This window comes from Nicotiana tomentosiformis, chromosome 3, assembly GCF_000390325.3.
Source record: "Nicotiana tomentosiformis chromosome 3, ASM39032v3, whole genome shotgun sequence".
Taxonomy (NCBI): Eukaryota; Viridiplantae; Streptophyta; class Magnoliopsida; order Solanales; family Solanaceae; genus Nicotiana; species Nicotiana tomentosiformis.
In genome coordinates this window covers 20,543,025-20,565,847 of record NC_090814.1, presented here as the reverse complement: position 1 = coordinate 20,565,847, position 22,823 = coordinate 20,543,025, and positions in this window count along the sequence as shown.

Below are 22,823 nucleotides of genomic sequence, written 5' to 3'. Positions count from 1 at the left end.
CCATATAGTCAATTAAAGGGGAAAATATTCTCTATCGTTTTTTTAGTTCCAAAATTTAAGATCTCTCGTTGAAAAGAGGATCTTGTCTACATAAGTGTTATTTTGCTTGTGTTAAGTAACATGAGTTGTACTCCTTCTCATTTTTGACATTGCTTTTCTTAATTAGTAATGGTATTTTTTATAATGGTATTGTTTAAACCAACTTACACAGAAAAGTATGGAGTAACTTCGTTCAATAAATTCTTAATTAGTAATGGTATTAGTAATAATATTTTATGTTTCTATAAAATTCAAACCTTGACCTCTCATAAATTTTTCCCAATTTATTATTCTTTGAATTTTGTATCGTTGAATAGTTTTAAATTTCAGTTGTATGACTACAAAAATAGTGTATGAGATTCGGATCATCCCAAGGTCAAGTTTTTATTGAAATTATTGTACTTCTCTCGTAATTTCAAAATTTTATAAAATCATAACATATCTAAGGACACATGAAATTGTTAAAAATAAAAATTTGAAAAACGAATCGTTACGAGAATATCTTAAAGAAATCAATTGATTGTATCATTTAAATATAGAAATAACTTTAACCTTGTATATACTATTGAGATCTTCTCTTCCTATATCTCTACAGAGATTTTTATATTATTTGATTTGATTTTGTCACGACCTAAAATCACGTGACCGGCACCCGGTATACTAACGACCCAACGAACCAAACTATCTGATGCACCCAACCCCTATGCGTGAAAACCAATTTAACTTCGAAAGCTTTTTAAAAATATTGTATATTTTCAAGTAAAACGGTTGAACAATTTTCTAATCAAAATCATACATGAAGTCTTTCATCATAATAATAAGAGTAAATACAATAAATATCTTTTCATATATATCATGTATCATCCCGTTACAACAACTCATCACCACTATCTATGGAACCTCTATATCAAAGAATAGAACTAAACACTTGGGCTAATGCCCGACTAACATAAATTAAGAAAATAACATGATAGCTACCACGAAATAGGAGTGGTGTCTCACCATATACCTCACAAAGAGAGTAATCCTATCCTATCCTTGCTAAGTATCATACCTCATCCTGAAACATGTAAAGTAAGTGAGGCCCTAGAGGGGGCCATTGAGGGCTGAGTACACCAACGTGGTACTCAATAAGTGTCATAAACTCTCTCTCTAACTCAAGTTCCTGGGACAAGATTTTACAAAAACTATGAAACCAATATTTTACATAAAGTGATAGACGGTCATATAAATCAGGCTCTTTATCATTTTAAATAAAATATAAGTGAAATATAAGCCATGCTATAAAGTTTTAGAACGTCTCTATCTACCCAAGATTTTAATAGAAATCATATAAGACTATTTAAATCTCATTAAGTCATTAAAATCATTTTCGGCTACCTTAGGCCTAAACATAAGAAAGATCTCTTTTACCTTTCACCAGGAGTACTATACTGACACTGGCATAATCAACAACTAGTAGATGATTAACCTAACAACAAGTATTTGACCCTACTTGTCCGGATGGCTTCCCGTGGTAAGCCTACCACAAATCCATAGTCATGCGCTCTCACTTCTATTGTGGTGTCTTCAATCTCTGAATCAACTCTCCCAGTTTCTGACGCTCATACTTCACCTGTTGAAAATTCAAACACCGAGAGACATAAGTAACAATATTTTTTTTCATTCTCCGCCACTAATAGTGTTGTTTCAAGTCATAGTATATCTTCGCGACACCTGGGTGAATGCAATAGTCCGAGCTGTGAGCCTCCTCAAGGATCAAATATCTCAACCCATCAATATTTGGAACACAAATCCGGCCTTAAAGATACACAACACCATCATCACCAATCACAACCTCCTTAGCACTGCCCCGCTGCACTGTGTCCCTAAACACCATCAAGTGAGGATCATCAAACTTGCGAGCCTTGATACGCTCCAACAAGGATAAGTGCGCCACAACATAAGCAAGAATCCGGCTAGACTCTGAAACATCCAATCTCACGAACCAGTTGGCCAAAGCCTGAACATACATGGCTAGTGGTCTCTTTGCTACCGATAAATAAGCCAAACTACACATGCTCTCTGCCTTCCTACTCAATGCATTGACTACCATATTGGCCTTTCCCGGATGATATAATATGGTGATATCATAGTCTTTCAGTAACTCTAACCATCTCCGCTGCCGCAAATTAAGGTCCTTCTGCTTGAATAGGTTCTGGAGACTCTGATGGTCGGTATAGACCTCACAATGAATGTCGTATAAATAGTACCTCTAAATATTCAATGCGTGAATAATAGTTGCCAACTCTAAATCATGCACATGGTAATTCTTCTCATGAACCTTCAACTACCGAGACGTGTAGACAATCACCCTACTGTCTTCCGTCAACACCGCACCAAGCCCAATACGCGACATATTAAAATACATAATGTAAGATCCGAAACTCGTAGGCAACACCAATAGTGGGGTTGTAGTCAATGCAGTTTTGAGCTTTTGAAAGATCGCCTTACACTCGTCGAACCATCTGAAAGGAGCACCCATCTAGGTCAATTTGGTCAAATGAGCTGTGATTAATGAAACAATCCTCCACGAAACGGCGATAATAACCTACCAAATCCAAGAAGCTCTGAATCTCTATAGCTGAAGACAGTTTGGGACAACTCTGAAATGCCTCAATCATCTTCGGATCCACCTTGATCCCCTCACTAGACACAACATGGCCTAAAAATGCAACTAAATCAAGTCAAAACTCACACTTGGAGAATTTAGCATATAGTTTCTTCTCCCTCAAGGTCTAGAGCACGATCCTCAAGTGATGCTCTTAATAGCTAAAATATAGTAAAAACCTCCACAATGCCCATGGTTCGGAGAATACAGTGGCACTTATCTAGAAAACCTTGTGCATCCTCAGTAACTGCGCTACTATAACTAAGAGGGTTATAGTTATTAAACCTCTCAAGTCTCCTCTGCTCCTCTTCAGATGCCTCTGGCCTGCTGAATCGGGATAACGGGATGGGCTGGCATGACTCCCGAAACCTGATCAATATGAACTCGCTGCTCTAGGGTACGTATGCGGGAGTATGAGCTCCTCCCCTAGTCTAAGATGTAGCTGGAGCAATCGGGATTAATCCCGCCTGAGCTAAAGTACCAAACATGCTCAGGAAGTGTGTTAGGGTCTCATGGAGTACAGGTGTAGTAGCATGCGTCTTAGGTGACTGCTCCAAAATATGAGCTACTGGTGGCTCTTCCGTCGTTGCTCTGGCAGGTGTTCTGCCTGTGGCACGTGTCCCTCCTCGGCCTCTACCTCGGGCCTGACCTCTTGCAGCTCTTAGTAGGGGGCGTGGGTGTCTACTCAGCTGATCCTCTAGTGCGTATCCTCACCATATGTGAGAGAATAGAAAGACAAATGCTCAGATTCTGAAATCAAAAAATTCGTACTATAAGGAATCAAAGAAGTGGAGTTTTCCTAATAGTTCTGTAGCCTCTCGAAGATAAGTACACACGTCTCCGTACTTGTAAAGACCTGATCGGTCATTTTGAGCGTTGGTTTTCCTTCCTACTATTTGAAGTCTTGAGTAGCTTCATATGATGTATTATGACTTGTGTGAATTATCAGTCTTGGTTTTTCAGGTGATCCGTAAGTGATTTGGAAGAATGAATTTCACGTTTGAAGCTTAAAGTAGAAGAGTTGATTAAGTTTGACTTTTGTGAACTTAACCCGGAGTGGTGTTTTGATTATTCCGTTAGGTCCGGATGATGATTTTGGACTCGGGCGTATGCCCGTATTTGCATTTGGATAATTCTAAAAGTATTCGGTGCTAATTGGCAAAATTTGAAAATTTGAAGATTTGGAAAGTTCATAAGTTTGACCGGAAGATGACTTTGTGGATATCGGTTCGGATTGTGGTTACGGGAATCGTAATAGCTTCATTATGTTATTTGGGACTTATGTGCAAAATTTGAGTTTATTCCGAGTTGATTTTCTATGTTTCGGTGCGAGTTTTGGAAGTTGAAAGTTCAAAGTTCATTCAAGTTCGAATTGAGGTGCGATTTATCGTTCCGATGGTATTATGTGTTATTTGAGGCCTCGAGTAGGTCCATATTATATTATGGGACTTGTTGTTATATTTGGACGGGTCCCGAGTGGCTCGGGTGAGTTACAGACGCGGTTCGAATCATATTTTCCTCTTGTTGCCCTGTTGAAGAGTTGTTGGTACTGGTGTAGCCGCATCTGCAGAGTCTTGGCCGTAGAAGCGACTTCGTAAATACGGGTTGTCCATCGTAGAAGCGAGGTGAGAGCTGGGTGAGGAAGACCATAGAAGCGGATTTTTGTAGCGCACCTGTGTGCGGGCAGAAGCGAGATTTTGAGCGCAGGAGCGGGAGTTGCCGCAGATGCGAGTCCTTGTGTCGCACCTGCGATGTCGCAGGAGCGGATGTTTTTCCGCAGGTGCGAGGGCCATTTCTCCAGTGCCTCTCCACAGAAGCAGAACAATTGTTGCAAAAGCGATGCCGTAGAAGCAGCTAAGTGTGTCGCAGATGTGACGATGCCTGGGCAGATTCTATATATTTCGAGGTTTTGGTTCTTTCATCATATTTTGAGATTGGGGGCTCGGATTGAGACGATGTTTGAAGCAAATTTCATCACAAGGATTGGGGTAAGTATTTTATACTTGGTTTTGATTTTATTTTATGAATCCATCTTTGTTTTTGGCAATTGGATTATGAATTTTAAAGAGAAATTGGGGATTTTAGCCTAAAGTTTTATAAAGTGAGTTTTTGAGTTTTGAACATCGATTCAGAGTCGGATTTGACTGAAACTAGTATGGTTGGACTTGTAATTGAATGGGTTGTCGGATTTTATAAGTTTCATCGGGTTCCGAGGTGCGAGCCCGCGTTTGACCTTTTGACCGATTTTGGACTTTTGATTAAAGATTCAACCTTTATCATTTGGTATTGTTTCCTTAGGCATTAATTGATGTATTTGAGTTACTTTTGGCTAGTTTCGAGCCGTTCGGAGGTCGGTACGCGCGTTATGGCATTTTTAGAGCATCGCTCGTCTTGTTCGGTATTGGATTTGGCTTGTTCGAGGTAAGTAACACTTCTAAACTTGGAGTTGAGGGTATGAACCCTGATTATACGTGTTATGTGATTTATTTGGAGGTGACGCACATGCTAGGTGAAGGGCGTGTGGGCGTGCACCATAGAAAGTGAGACTCTGTCGATTCCGTAGAGCTATGTAGCCAATTGACTTGTATTTTCCATGTATTTTCCACGTGTTAGAGAAACTGAGCTGTGACTCATCTTAGAAATCATGCTTAAGCAAATGCTGGTATTATTGCGACCCACTGAGGTCATTCCTGCTGTCGAATTATATGTTTAAATTGTACTTTCGTACTCAGTCATATTCATTCATTGCATATCATATCTCAGTTTCTGTTACTACTTATCGATACATCCTATCATCATTTTGGGCTAGTTTGATGACATTGTGAGCCCGAGATACTGGAGAGATCGATGACTGAATGAGGCCGAGAGTCTGATTGTGAGTGATATTTATGGGATCGGGCTGCACGCCGCAGCATGTTTTATTGATTTATGCCTGGATTTGGCTTATTATAGCGCTTGGGTTGAAGGAGCCCCTCCGGAGTCTGTACACCCACAGTGAGCGCAGTTGATACTATATTGAGGGATGGATCTTCCCTGGGCATGGATCTTGCCTAATTATTTATACTGAGGGATGGATCTTACCTGAGCATGGATCTTGCCTAATTATTTATATCGAGGGATGGATCTTCCCTGCGCGCGCGCGCACACACACACACACATATATATATATATATATATATATATATATATATATGTGTGTGTGTGTGTATCCAGCCCAGGGAAGATCCATCCCATATATATATATATGGAATGGATCTTCACTGGGTTGGATTGGCCATATACAGTACTGAGTGACTGTGCGCGAGTTGTCATTTATATTTGGGCTGAATCTGCCCGGTACAATGTCGAGTGATTGAGCGTGCGGAATATTGAGTGTGATGAGTGGAAATGCGATACAGTGAAATTGGGTACTCTGAGAGTGAGTACATGAGTTCACCACTGTGCTTTATTGTATTAGACATACATACTTGATATGTAAGCATCGAAAAGTATTTTTTCTCATGCCATCTGATAATGGAATTTCTTATCTGTTATTAAAGTTTTTGAGAAAAATCACAGATTTTAGACTTACTCATACTTTCGGTGATTTCGGCAAAAGATTTGAGTTTTACTGTTATACTTGAAAAGAAAATATTTATTTTTTGGAATTGTAAACGAGCTAAGCATTTATTTATTGAGTTATTTCTTGTACCATCTTCATTATATTGTTATGAACTGTTGCTGGTTATTGGGGTTGGATTCTGACCCTTGTCCCAGCTCGTCACTACTTTCAACCTAAGATTAGGTTTGATACTTATTGAGTACATGGGGTTGGTTGTACTCATACTACACTTATGCAACTTGCATGCAGATGTTGGATGCTGATGTTGCTGTGCACAGCGGGAACTGGATTTGAAGATGTACCTGCGTTCCAGTTACAACTGCCTTTTGTTCATGGTAACCCTAGACTTATGAAAATCTATTTATGTACATTCGGACAGATGATGTATTTATTTCATACTAGCTTTGTAAATTCTAAATCTTAGAAGCTCATGATTTGTACTACCAATCCTTGGGAAATTCTTTGTATAATAGTTTAGTTATATTATCAATTCTTCTCTTAATAAACATCACTTGAACTGGTTTATTGTTAACTAGCTTACCTAGCGGGTTGTATTAGGTTCCATCACGACGGTTTGGATTTTGGGTTGTGACAAGGTGGTATCAAAGCTCTAGGTTTATAGATTCTACGAGTCATGAGCAAGTGTCTAGTAGAGTCTTGCGGATCTGTATGATGACGTCCATACCTATCTTCGAGAGGCTACAGAAAATTTAGGATAAACTTTTCATCTTTCTTTCCTTATCGTGCGGAATTGATTCAGCTTGAAGCGTAATTCTTTGAATTCTTTCCACACATTCGTATGCGCATGTGAGCGCTCAAAATCATATGTGCATCGACGGCTTGTGATTCCATGGATGATGTGCAAGATGTGATTTATGTGTGCTGATGATGGGCTAGTTTGGAGGACTTGGGGCCGGGTTTTGATCGTAATTTGAGCACAAGTATTTCAGTTGTGTGAATATATGCTTTTGGACTTACATGTTCGGTAGTGTCCCTATGAGTGGAATTTATGGCTCGGTGAGTGGTTGGATGGCTATATGATGAAATATGATGTAACTGGGGGATGTGTTCAGATGGTTTGAATGTGACGAGAAGAGTTTGCTTGAGATGTAAAAAGGACTATTGGGTGCTTGATTCCTGTCTTGATATGACGTATAGTCTCGAGTTATGAGTGTATTGAAGAATCTTTCATGTTGCTTAATCGTGGAACGAATTCGATTTTCATGCCTTGTTGTGAGTTCAGACTCATGAAGATTAAGTGATGGAGTAGTAATCGTGGCTACGAAAGGGTATAGCAAGATGCCAATTTGAGGCTAAGCAGGTGGGTTATCTCCTGCGGAGTAATCTACGGAGGCGTGATCCTTATAATGTTGTGTGGAGAGTTTTTTTTCTACCAGTGGGGTATATGTGTTGAGATTTGAATTTGAATTTGGTTTAGAAAGTTGACTTGATCGTCATATGGATGTATGCGAGCTTAGTAGGTGATTTGAGGTACTATATGATTTGTGTTATGTGAGCTTATGAAGGACTTAGTTGAATGTCCCTGCGGTATTATGACAGTAATAGAGTATGGGTATGGTGAGTTATCAAATGTTCTATTCTATGGCATTGAGCTAAGTTGGGGAGCCAGTTATCGATGATTTGATTGCATGGTTACGTGTTATATTGGTTTTGGTCTGAGACATACTTCTGGATCGGTTATGACTAGCAGAGGTTGAGATCGAGGATGACTCGAATAAAGAAATTTCTGCATACAAGTTATGTTACACTTTATAAGTATATGGAAATCATGGGATGATTGAGTTGTTATTCGTGAAGGATGCAGTGTGTGTGAAGTAGGAAATTGCTCGGTTGCTTAAAGGTGTGGATTACTTCTTTAAGTGTTGTTGTGCTAATGGGGCACAAGTCGTTTGGCCCGTGTGGGCGACGCAATTGAGATTGGAGCAGAATGGATGACTCTCGAGAAGGATCTAATGGATTCAAGATTTTGTATGTAGCAATTGTGAGTTTTTCCGGATTAGCATATGGCTAGGATCTGAGATTTACATTGGATGGTGTCGAGACTCGCGGTATTTCTATGTCATTATGGATTTTATATTTCGGTATCAGGAAGGTGGAGGAAAACGACTTTATATTCATAGAAGGTCACTTCAAAATGGGTATCTCGGTTGTGGTACTTTTGGGGTACTTAAGAGGGAATACAACTGCTTATAGGCCTTAGGGCGGTGCGGTTTTATTTTAGGATCTCGCGGGGTGAGTTTTGGTTAAGGATCATGGTGTTCTGGTAATAAGAAGTGTCACATTGAGGGTAATTCAGAAGGAACTCGGAGAAATAGTATAGCTTGGTAGTAGGTTGGATCAGAACGGCAATGGATACGATTGGTTCTTTGGGATACTTATGATGTGGTGAGTCTCTACAGGTGTTTCGTGGCAATGCTATTGGGTTTTGGAGACTTGTGTGGCTTGGTTGAGTAAAAGAGATTCGGTTCTGATAGCTGGGTTATTTGCAAATGGATTTCAAAGTGTTCTCAATAGTTTCTACCACGGTTTGAGGTATATATTTCCTGCTAGCGTGAGGAGCATGTTGCGTGTTGTGATTTTCTCCCGGATGAGATCAAATGGAAGGTTCCTGGCTAATTGAGTGTGTAGTTTGCTTGTGACTCAGGGTTGATTATGAGATTCTCGTACATTTCATATTCATGATAGATATTGTACGTTGTGTGGGATTAAGATTTGCGTGTGCAAGGTCACAGTTTAGTTTTGAAAGGAAGGGCATGGATTCGTAGACAACATGGGCGGTTTCAGATATTTAGATGAATGTTATAACTACTTGGTAATTCCTGAGAAGGATGCGCATTTCAGAAGGCGCACTGTGTGTTGACTTACGGATGCTTTATTAGTATTGCGGTACTCGCCTGGTTGCTTAAATGCTAATATTTAGATTTTTGCTATGTGGCACAGAAGAATAATAGAAGTATTCCCCGCGGGATGATCGTGTATGAGAGATATGTTAGACATTCGGGCGGTGGAGTTGGGATCAGATATGGTGATTCGTGTGTTCTATGGATTTGGAGACCGGGACTTCTCAGAAGCAGATTGTTTTGTGGTTGTGGACTGTGAAGATGTGGCCAAAGCTAGCCAGATGATTAGTATATGTTATGGTTAGGTCATTGTGGACTTTCGGAGGATTATCTATCTATTTGTAGAAGACTAGAGTTGATCTAGGGCCCATTGGTAGGCCCAACAAGGATGTGTATTCTATATCAGGGCGGATTGGTCGACTCCGTACTGCTATTGTTGGGGGGATGTGTCATTAGGTTAGAGTTAAGCTTATTCGTGTTCTAATATGATCTATGTGTTACTCTTCTATGCTACGAGGGGTTGTGATTTGTTGGTTATAAGCACATATGGTGCGGTTCTGTTTTGGTCTTGTAGCAAAATTTGAGCGAGATGGTTGTTGGGTGTCGAATGGTTGATTGCGCCTTGGTTATGTTCTCTCCGGACTATGGTATATTGTGCTATTTGCTTCTCTATGGTTCGGTCATGCACCTTGGGTACTTGATGTCAAATTGCACGTGATTTTTGATTTTGAGCATTGTGGCTTGAGGTATTTCATGTGGACCAGTATTAGGATGGGGTCACGCATTGCAGCGGAGTTATGTTGAGATATGATCCTTTGTGATTGATTCATGTGTCTTGGTTCTACTATGTATGATGGGCTCATAGCATTGCGGTTGTGGTGGTGCTTGTTGAGCTTGCAAGACGGTTTTCTCATTTGAGTCATTTTTTATTTTTGGGTGCATTGAGTTATTGCGTATTAGTGCACAGATTGAGCGGTTTGTGGCTCTAGGTTGTATTGGTGTTGCATGTTGATAAAATAGTTGTGTTTGACTAGATGAGGTCATTGGACCTAGAATGGGTACTATTTTATTTGATTGCAGTATGTATGGAGGAATAATATCGGAGGTCAGCTTAGAATTTAGACTACAGTTCCTGTCGGACGAGAAAGGGCCCCATGACTTGTTGATCTGATGAGTGGTTATGAGTTTTTGCGTGTTTCTTTCATCATCGACAGTGTACTAAGGTTTAACGAGGTTTTATTTGATATGAGGTTTATTACCGGTACCGGGTTTGTTTTGAGCAGCTATTGTGATCAGAAGTTATTGCTACAAGTACGCGAGTTATGCGATATATTATGTGATTACATATTGGGTTATGGTTATGACTTGATACAGCTTGTCCAGACTTATACAGTGTGTAGATGCGAGGTTCAGATCTTATAGGAAATTTCGGACGTAGGAAATTGGATTCTGTGGTTTACGTGCTAAGGTGGAACTAATGATCTTCCGTTAGGTTGCGTTGTCATCCCTATATTGAATAGGGTGATATGGGATCACCCTCGGGTATGTGCATATTAAGGATACACGTCGGTTTGATGGCTTTTGGAACAACTCTTGGTACGTTCGAGGACGAACGTATGTTTAAGTGGGGGAGAATGTAATGACTCGACCGGTCGTTTTGAGTGATGGCGTTCCTTCCTGCTATTTGAAGTCTTGAGTAGCTTCGTATGGTGTATTATGACTTGTGTGAATCGTCGGTCTTGGTTTTTCATATGATACGGAAGTGATTTGGAAGAATGAATTTCATGTTTGAAGCTTTAAGTAGAAGAGTTGATTAAGTTTGAATTTTGTGAACTTGACCCCGGAGCGGAGTTTTGATGGTTCCGTTAGGTCCGAATGATGATTTTGGACTCGGACATATACCCGGATTTGCATTTGTATAATTCTAGAAGTATTCGACGCTAATTGGCGAAAGTTGGAAATTTGAAGGTTTGGAAAGTTCATAAGTTTGACCGAAAGTTGACTTTTTGGATATCGGGTTCAGATTGTGGTTCCGGGAATCGGAATAGCTTCGTTATGTCATTTGGGACTTGTGTGCAAAATTTGAGTTTATTCCGAGTTGATTTGATATGTTTCGGCGCGAGTTTTGGAAGTTGAAAGTTCAAAAGTTCATTCAAGTTCGAATTGAGGTGCGATTCATTGTTCCGATGTTGTTATGTGTGATTTGAGGACTCGAATAGGTCTGTATTGTGTTATGGGACTTGTTGGTATATTTGGTCGGGGTCCCGAGTGGCTCGGGTGAGTTACGGACGCGGTTCGGATCATTTTTTCCTCTTGTTGCCTTGTTGAAAAGTTGTTGGTACTGTGTAACTGTATCTGCGGAGTCTTGGCCGCAGAAGCGGCTTCGTGGATATGGGTTGTCCATCGCAGAAGCGAGGTGAGAGCTAGGTGAGAAAGACCGCAAAAGCGGATTTTTGTAGCGCACCTACGTGCGCGCAGATGCGAGTCCTTGTGTCGCACCTACGATGTCGCTGGAGCGGATGTTTTTCCGCAGGTGCAGCGGCCATTTCTTCAGTGCCTCTCTGCAAAAGAGGAACGTTTGTCGCAAAAGCGACACCACAAAATTGGCTAAGTGTGTCGCAGATGTGACGATACCTAGGCAGATTCTATATATTTCGAGGTTTTGGTTCTTTCATCATATTTTGAGATTGGGGGGTTCGGATTGAGACGATTTTTGAAGAAAATTTCATCACAAGGATTGGGGTAAATGTTTTATACTTGGTTTTGATTTTATTTTATGAATTCATCTTCGTTTTTGGCAATTGGATTATGAATTTTAAAGAGAAATTGGGGGTTTTAGCCTAAAGTTTCATAGAGTGAATTTTTGAGTTTTGAACATCGATTCGGAATCGGATTTGAGTGAAACTAGTATGGTTGGATTCATAATTGAATGGTTTATCGGATTTTATAAGTTTTCATCGGGTTCCGAGGCATCGGCCCGGGTTTGACCTTTTGGCCGATTTTGGGCTTTTGATTAAAGATTCAACCTTTATCATTTGGAATTGTTTTCTTAGGCAAAAAGTGATGTATTTGAGTTACTTTTGTCTAGTTTCGAGCCGTTTAAAGCTCGATACACGCGATATGGCATTTTTGGAGCATCGCTTGGCTTGCTCGGTATTGGATTTGGCTTGTTCGAGGTAAATAACACTTTTAAACTTGGAGCTGAGGGTATGAACCTTGATTATACGTGTTATATGATTTGTTTGGAGGTGACGCACATGGTAGGTGACGGGCGTGTGGGCATGCACCGTAGAAAGTGAAACTCTGTCGATTCCATAGAGCTATGTAGCCAATTGACTTTTATTTTCCATGTATTTTCCATGTGTTAGAGAAACTGAGCTATGACTCGTGTTAGAAATCATGATTAGGCAAATGCTGGTATTATTAGGACCCACTGAGGTCATTAATGCTGTCGAATTATATGTTTAAATTATAATTTCGTACTCAGTCATGTTCATTCATTGCATATCATTTCTCAGTCTCTGTTGCTACTTATCGATACATCCTATCATCATTTTGGGCTAGTTTGATGACTTTGTGAGCCCGAGAGACTGGAGAGATTGATGATTAAGTGAGGTCGAGAGCCTGATTATGAGTTGATATTTATGGGATCGGGCTGCACGCCACATCATGTTTTATTGATTTATACCTGGATTTGGCTTATTAGAGCGTTTGAGCTGAGGGAGCCCCTCCGGAGTCTGCACACCCACAGTGAGCGCAGTTGATATTATATTGAGCCATAGATCATCCATGGGCTGGATTGGCCCTATACAGTACTAAGTGACTGTGAGCGAGTTGTCATTTATATTTGGGCTGAATCTGCCCGGTACAATGTCGAGTGACTGAGCATGCGGAATATTGAGTGTGATGAGTGGAAATGCGAGACAGTGAAATTGGGTACTTTGAAAGTGTGAGTACATGAGTTCATTACTGTGCTGCATTGCATTAGACATGCATACTTGATATGTAGGCATCGAGAAGTATTTTTCCTCATGCCATCTGATAATGGAATTTCTTATCTGCTGTTAAAGTTTTTGAGAAAAATCACAGATTTCAGACTTACGCATATTTTTGGAGATTTCGGCAAAAGATTTGAGTTTTACTGTTATACTTCAAAAGAAAGTATTGATTTTTCGGAATTGTATACGAGTTGAGCATTTATTTATTGAGTTATTTATTGTACCATCTTTATTATATTGTTGTGAACTGTTGCTGGTTATTGGAGTTGGACTCTGACCCTTATCCCGACTCGTCTCTACTTTCAACCTAAGGTTAAGTTTGTTACTTATTGAGTACATGAGGTCGGTTGTACTCATACTACACTTCTGCACCTTGCGTGCAGATGTTGGATGTTGATATTGTTGTGCACGGCGGGAGCTGAATTTGAAGATGTACCTGCATTCCAGTTACATTTGCCTCTTATTCATTGTAGCCCTAGACTTATGAAAATTTATTTATGTACATTCGGACAGATGATGTATTTATTTCATACTAGCTTCGTAAACTCAAAATCTTAGAAGCTCATGATTTGTACTACCAGTCCTTGGGAAATTTTTTGTATAATAGTTCAGTTGTATTATCATTTCTTCTCTTAATAAACATCACTTGAACTGGTTTATTATTAACTGGCTTACCTAGCGGATTGGGTTAGGTGTCATCACGACGGTTTGAATTTTGGGTCGTGACAGTACCTATCAGCAAGACTCTACTAAACTTGCTTATGATTCGTAGCACCTATGAATCTAAAGCTCTTATACCAACTTGTCACGATCCCAAAATCCTACCTTAGGTAGTCGTTATGGAACCTAGTCTCTAAAACTAGGCAAGCCTAACACACATTGAGAATTTTGCAGAAATAATGCCTAAGATATTAAATTAAGCTGATAAATGACGTAACAACCATAACTGAACAACAGTAGTACATCCCCAAAATCCGATGGTATAGAGTCATAAGCTCTACTGAAATATACTAGGAATCTCTAATACAATATTGTTTTGATATGAAGATAAAAAGTAGGAAAGCCAATAGCAGAAGGTGACTCTGAGGCATGCGAGCGTCAAACAAGTATACCTTGAAGTCTCCCAAATATCTGGGTCAACTCATTGATGCCCGACACGAGAAGAAGTACCTGGATCTGCACAAAAATATGCAGAAGCGTAGCATGAGTACACCATAATGGTACCCAGTAAGTATCAAGTCTAACCTCGGTAGAGTAGTAACGAGGTCAGGTCAATACACCTACTAGACATAGAAATCTGTGCAAAATATTAATATAATCTATCAATGGGGAAGTAAAGGCAGTTAAATGGTAATAAGACAATTTATCAATGCAAGGCAAACAACGGAATTAAAAGCAACAAATGACAACAAACGAGTACATATGATAAAGACATCAAGTAACCAATTACAATCAAAAATACAAATGGAATGAAGTTAAAACAACCATTCAAATCAACAAGCCTTTCCAATACTGAACGTACAACAAGAATACAACTTAGGTACCACACCTCACAATCACATCGCACTTTAGCCCCCTTATCTCACCACTGGCTTCAAGTAATTTCGTTACTAGCAACGCGCGTATAGCTCCCACCTTATCTCACCGCATGCATTTCAATACCCACCCTTATACCACCGCATGCGTATTAATATCATAACACGATAATTAACTCATACCACACGTGCCCATATGTCACAACATTTCCAAAATCAACAATATCAACATCACCACAATACATAGCCCACGGCTTAACCACAATATGTACAAGAATCTCAATAACAACAAAATGAACAAGAAATAGCTCAACAAGGAAAGGTATTCCAATAACCAATAATTTTAACTACAATGTTTTAATAGCTCTCAACAACTTCAGCTCCAATAACTCAAAAATAAAGTTACTTCCATGAAATGGCATCTTCAAATTCTAATGCACAACACAAACTTAACAATAAAAGCGATAGCATGAAATAGAAACTACGACTAAATGCATGAGAATAACTTCAACAATGGAAAGAATAGCATGTAGCAATAGCTACTAATAAATACATATAAAGGAAGACCCGATAATAAAACTAGAATATGTAACAACAACTTCAATTAAAACATGTAAGAATAAACTTGACAACAAAAGGTAAAATAATTAATAACAACTTCAATTAAATACTTATAAGTAACCTAAGAGTATAAAACGGTCAATTTTCACATATAATCTCGTGCACACACTCGTCACATCATGTACACGTCTTTCACATAATTCAAATAGTACAATCAAACTCAATTCTAAGGGATAGTTTTCCTACACAAGGTTAGATAACATACTTACTTCAAACAAGCTAAATCAATTCAATAATAAGCCCTTCCCGCACAAATCCAACTCCGGACCATTTGAATCTAGCCAAAATAACTTAATATCATTAAAAAAAAGTCATAGGAAGCAATTCCGGATAATAAAGATTCAATTTTTAATAAAAACAAAAACTCAACTCCAAAAAGTCAACCTTGGGCCCGCACCTCAAATCCGACCAAACTCACAAATTTCGAACACTCATTCCGCTATTAGTCCAACCATACCAAAATCATTTAATTCTGACTTCCAATCGGCCCTCAAATTATCAATTTATGTTTTTAAAAAGTTTTACACAAATTTCCAATTTCTCTAATTCAAATAACTAAAATCGAGGTTGGAATCATAGAATAATAACAAATCCGAGACAAAATACCTACCCTAAACCAACTCATTAAAATCTCCTCCAAAATCGCCCAAAATCGAGCTTCCTAACTCAAAGTGTGATAAATGAAATAAAACCCTCGTCCAAGCTTATAACCTGCCCAGGTGTTTTGCTTATGCGGACAAATTGTCGCATCTGCGACTCCGCATCTGTGGAAAATGCATACTAGATGTGGTCTTCACTTAAGACCAGAGATTTTGCTTCCGCAGACCAAAGAGCGCACATGCGCTTCCGCTTTTGCAGACAAATCACCCCACATTCGGTCCCTGCCCCCTCAACTCAAATCCGCTTCTGCGGATGTCTTTCGCTTCTGCGGATATCTTCTGCTTCTGTGATTGCGCACTTGTACTCCACGTCCGCATCTGCGGACCCAGCTCCCCTAGCCAAACTCGCATCTGTGGCCAATAAATTGTTTTGGCAGCGCCGCACCTGCAACCCATACATCGCTGGTGTGAAGTCACCAGTCCTTAGCAGCCTTCAGCAATCCTCTTAGTCCCCAAATGACCCGAACTCAACTCGAAACACACTTAGGGCTCCCGAGACCCGTCCAAGAATACCAACTGATCCCCAAATGTGACATAAACCTACTTGAGACATCAAATCATACCAAACAACATCAAAACTAAGAATCGCACCTCAATTCAAGCCTAATGAAGTAATGAATATTTCCAAACTCAAGACTTGCCCCGAATAAGTTTAAACACCTCTGAATGACCTCAAATTTTGCATGAAAGTCCCAAATGACACGACGGACCTATACCAACTCCCAGAATTACAATCCTAGTCCGATATCAGTAAAGTCAACCCTCGATCAAACCTATCAACCTTCCAAACTTTCAACTTTTCAACTTTTGTCAATCCAAGCCAAAACAACCTACGAACCTCCAAATTCACATCGGGACATATGCTTAAGCCCAAAATCACTATGCGAAGCTATTAAAACCATCAAAACACCATTCTGGAGTTGTCTACGTAAAAGTCAAACTCCGATTAACTCTTACAACTAAGGTCTTCAATCAAGGGACTAAGTGTCCCAAATCAATCCGAAACTCATTTGAAACCAAACCAATCACCTCGGCAAGTCGTATAACCACAAATATACATATGCAAGATATCAAAAAGTAGAATCGGGGTTAACATACTCAAAATGACTGGTCGAGTCATTACAAACAAACTATCTTTGACCCACACGGCTTCACATACATCCTCAACGTATAACAACAAGATATCTAAGCCCCACACGATAGCAAATACATCCTCAATGCATAACAACAAAATATCTAAGCCCCACATGGCCGCGCATATACCAAAATTGCATCAAATAATTCTTTACAGTTGTAACCAATTGCATATCTATACCTCGCTTATTCCAACACCGGTTACTCTATATTGCAACACACATTACTACCATGCATATCTGTATTCTCTTTTCATTACGTATACACCAAGTCACATGTGAAAGAGCATTTCTTATGTACATTAAAATTATTTTTATTTCATTCAAAGACTCATATTTATATAAAATTTACTTCTAAGCATAGTTTGTCCTCATAGAACTCTTGGTTCTCTAGTTGCCAATTTCTTCTATAATGCTCTTTTGTTCCATACGAAGACTAATAATATATATATCTTACTTAAATCCATCCATCACGTAGGTGATTTATACCTCCACTTATACTTGTAACTTTTGAGTTTCCTTTAGATCCGAAATTGATTAATACTACTACTAACAAACCTGCTCTATGAGAAATGTTCAATCCACTTCCTTCCCTTTTATGGCACAAGTTTCCATTTATTTCGAACATCACTGTACATATTTCTATTTTCTTCATCTTAACCAACTAATTCACCACGTTCTTTATGATATTTCCTTACCAGAAATTTAAGTTGTATTTGCCATTGTGCCTATCATAGGAATATTACTATTGATTGTAGGCTTTCAACTCCCAAGTAGCAATGTTATTAGAATAATACTTACACCATTTAGTTTTGTTTTCCTTCTTTGACCATGTGCTTCTTACTGAAGGATATTATTTTGGTTTGTAAGAGTATTTCATATTTAGGAATATGCATGATACAATTTTCCTGCCTCATTTTGTGCACATACGTTATCCTCATTTATAATCCTCATTTATTCTACTAAGTCCAACGTATGACTAAAGTACATCCTTATTCTTCATTATTGTTTGAACTTAATTCAAGTGACACATGCTCCAAATCTATAAGAATCTATTCAACTAGCCCATCAAATATTTGACTATTAGACAGTACATTTTCATACCCCCGATGTTGGACGCCGTAACTATTACCAGCACTGTATGACAATTTTACTCATTTCATCATGAATCTCACTGAAGATTTTCCTTTCATCTTTAGTTTTTGAATGAAATCTCTCCCTTATTTGTTTCTTCCAACCATCACCTTTAAGGTGACTTATATTTGCTTTGACGTTTCCCACTTAGGTGAAAAACCTAAATGTAAAGCTCGAACCTGATACACAAAGATTTTATTAAATTCTTACTCGGTTCCATCAGATTATACATATGCTCACATACTACTACAAGTTATTTATTCCCCAACTTGAAATCTTATTTTACCATTTCAAATTTTCATGAAGCCTTGACTTCGATTTTTGCAATTACCCTTATAGTACCTACTATTCTAACCATATAAGAAAAATGGTTATGCTCGTCAAGGATTTATTTGTCTATTCACCCAAGTATCACAGAACTTCAAGTCGCAATTCATGTTGCCAGGTATCATCTCTTCCTGCCCTTACAACAACAATGAAGTTAGCCTATTACTTTTCGTGCTCATTTACTTTTAAAATCTTTTTCTAACATCTTGCCCTTCAGTCCATGCTCAAATAAATTTTTGGTGAATACAACTGCCTCACGCTAAACCCGCATAACTTTCATATAACTTTCCATAACGTATACTATTTTTACAATGCTAAATATAAGAAACGTGCTATATATCTCCATGTCATCTTCATAACATAAATTTTTTGACTATAGTTAATATCACGCCTACACATCATCATGCCTCATGCAATTAATACTACCTCCTTGTTTCCCCACTATTCATGGATTCTGCTTGCGGATAGTCAATCATTCATACGATAATTAACTTCATATCTCGAGGTATCTTCAATCTCGTTGTTGTAGATAACATGTTAGGATTCGTGAGGCATCACTATGTAGCCTTGGATCACTTGTATCTCATCAACTTCACACGTGTAATATTATCGTTTGCAAGCTCTTTAGCCTTAAACTACATATGTAATATTCATAATCTGCCCGAAGCTTCAATTTGACCCGATACATCATTTCAAATATTTTATTCCTCTTGCATCTTAAGGTTCCATCAAAATAATAAGTTAACAGCTCCACTTGACACATGTAGAGGTGCTTTGGAAGTTACCTTTAAAAATTCTCAATTGCCACAAGTTCAAAAGGAAAAAATAAGGCCTATCCCAATTAGACAAACTCAAGGTTTTCATTACACATCACTTTACCTTCTTTGGCAACCTATTTGCTTCTAGAAATCTTCTAAGGTTACACCTTTTGTGCATATCATGCATTAGCACTTTTTTATTTACCTATTTAAGTTCACATACCTCAGTGTGCATCATTGAAGGTTGACTTTTATTTTTGACATCTGGAGGTATTCAAAGTTCACTTACCCTTTTTTTTTGCATATGACATGCTTCAAATACCCTCAACTTGTTCCCCCACATGACACTTTATTTCTTATAAGTTACATCATCACATGAGACACTACTATGAAAAGACGTTGCCAAGTTGAGAGTCTCCCAATCTCTTCTGAGACTAAGGGTCATCTCTTGCATTTTGCCTTGTTCACCTTTCTGAAAATCATGAAGGTTTCCTTACATCCTCTTTTCTAAAAGATACTTTTGATCATTCTTGGCATTATCCCAAATAGATCTGCATCCTTATGAGTTACAAGGTGCTCAATATGAACTTGATTGATTCATATTCTCTTACCAATTCGATTCTTGTCATTTCTCGATATCACATCGCGATAATTTGAGGTATAATGTTCCCATTTATCTTGGAACCATTGTATTTCCTTTTTATTTATTTATACCTTTATTGTACTAGTAAATGGTGACCGTTATAGCAAATGGTTGTCCCAATACCTTGACCTACAACTTGCATTCCCATTTAGGGCCTTACTTTTTTTTCATCTTTCGGTATAATTCTTCGTGAGTTCTGACACCCTTCTAACAGTACCAACTGACATCATTACCTTATTTTCTTTTCCATGAGTTATCGGAATTCGACATATGATTCATGTTCACCGCAGTAGTGTCACACCTCCTTTTTACCCCCCACAAAGATAAATATGTATTATGGATGGTGGGTTAAAGAGTTTTTCCAATTAAAGTGACAAACTTGATTAGGGATTATTTTATTTACAGAGTCGCCACTTGGAATTGAGTTTTGGGTGTTCCAAGTCACCTTTTATTTGAATCCCTAGTCAAAGGAAGGTTTGACTCTATTATTATTGGTCTGCAAAAATAAAGTCCGGATAAAGAATTCTATTGACCGGGGAGAAGGTGTAAGGCATTCCCCGAGTCTCGTAGTTCTAGCACGGTCGCTTTATTGACTAAAATTGGCTTGAATTAATTTTGGACAAACTGTGATTTATTGGTTTCCAGGTTTTATCTATGTCCGCTTTTATTATTAAAATATAAAATTATCTTTGAAACAAATCGCGTGTGTGAATTCATTTTGTTTATTGTGCCAAAATCATGTCACGAGTACGTGTACACAACTAATAACACTTTATTATTGTTAAGATTATTTCGTCCGAAGTTGCGCGAATATATACCTTGATTTATTTTGGGAATAATAATTATGTCACGCGAACGTGTACATAATCACGATAATAAATTTAAAACGCGCCTAAAGCACTCTAACAATGTTCATTATTCTTCATAAACTATGAGATTATTATAAGGCCAAGAGTTATGGAATTATTGTGACAAAAGTGATGTACTCTAGTTATATGAATAATACTTAAAATTTTAAAGTCAGTTGATCAAAATTGCAACTCAAAAATTATGCATACAAACTGGCAAATCTAAATTGTTAATCTTAAACGACCTTTAACTACTAAATCCCCTCTTGATATGGAATCCCGTTCTTGGCTATGTCAAATCATCACAGTTACGGCCTACATTATTTTCATTTGGAGTCAAACTCAAATTAACAAAATGGCCACTAATTTTAACAGAGTTTGCCGAAATAAAGAACTTTAAACCAAATACCTTTGAAAACATCTAAAATGCTAGCAAATGTTCCCTTTTAGCCTAATAGCTTTAGGACGACAACACAATCAACAATACTCATTTTTGCATACTGATTAACAAACACGCAGAAATATTGTACCGAGAACTCCCAATTGAACGGGAAAAGAGACACCAAAAATACAAAGATATCATAAATATACTTAATTTACGATATACTAAACTTAAAACATAAAACGAGATCTGAAGATAAGCAACATTGAAATTCAACATTGATTTTCATAATCAAAACTTTTCTTCAATAGAGGTGTATTTTCATCTAATATGTAACCCAGAATTCATAGAAGAGTACCTGGTTGCCAAAACTTAGAAGAAAAAATCGAAAATAAGTCTCTAGACCAGCAAGGATGTCAACAAAATAATATCCTAAAAAATCAACATCAAAATCCCAGCAACTTGACAATGTTTAGTGATACAATAGGGTGACCAAGATCTATCATTTCAGAAAGTGATTGACATAAAGGTTGAGGTCCCCTGAGAATGAGAGGGCAAAATATATTGAATAGATTTACTTTAGATAGAGAGAGAGTGTGTGTGATCCGCCCATATGCAGATGATACCGTCCCTGCCTAAGTAAGAGGCAGCCCCGTCCTTCGTAAAGGGGGATCATCCATTTTCTTTTAGGAAATTGGGGAGATGTGGGAGGTTGTGTGGGGGGACAAGCATGGGGGACAAAGCATGAGGGACAAGCATGGGGGACAAAGCATGGGAGACAAGTATGGGGGACAAGCATGGGGGACAAAGGAAAGTTGAGTGGGGACACGCCTGGGAAGATGGGAGCGGAAAATATTCAAGCACGGTAAAGAATTAGGTGCTCACAGCATGCCCCTCTTTGCTTGAAAACATTAAAAGTTTTCAGGCAAAGATAAAGTGAGCCATGTGACTAAATTTTGACCATATCGTTACTCAAAAGAGGAAGAAAAATAAAAGAAAAGGGTGCAACCGAGTCCTGGTTTTGGACAGCCTACATATCCCCGGGTTATAAGGGAATCAGGACGTGTGTAGTTCAAGGAAAGTGACGGGATGATGAGTTGGAGAGTCGAGTAAGGTTCCGTCGAGGCTCCGGTCTGTGGTCTTGCTATTACATCAAAATTGAAAGAAACTAAACAAGCCGATCAGCTATGAGTTACAAGATTCCTATCTATAAGTCTTTTGAAGCTTGATCTTGAATCTTGACTGGTTGTTCATCCAAACTTTGATCTGAACCTTGATGCTTGCTAGTTGTAAGTGCTAGTTCATTCTTCTATGATTTCTTCTCAGCAAAACGGGAAATGTGAAGCTCGTAACTTCAGTCATGTCTTGAATAGTCCGTATCCTTTCCATCTGCTTCTGCATTTGGATTCACTTTATTTTCCTTTTCTTTTCTTTATTTTGGATTGAGACTTTTTCTTTTGTATATCTCAAACGCTGTGCCTCGAGGTAAAACCTGCTCAGACATCACAACAAACAAACGAACGAAATTTTTCTGCCCTAGTTTTCACTAGGAAAATTTCGTGAGTTATTGAAACAAAATTCTAAACTACTTGTTTATTGAAAGCAATAAAAAAATGGGAATGGTGTATCCTGAA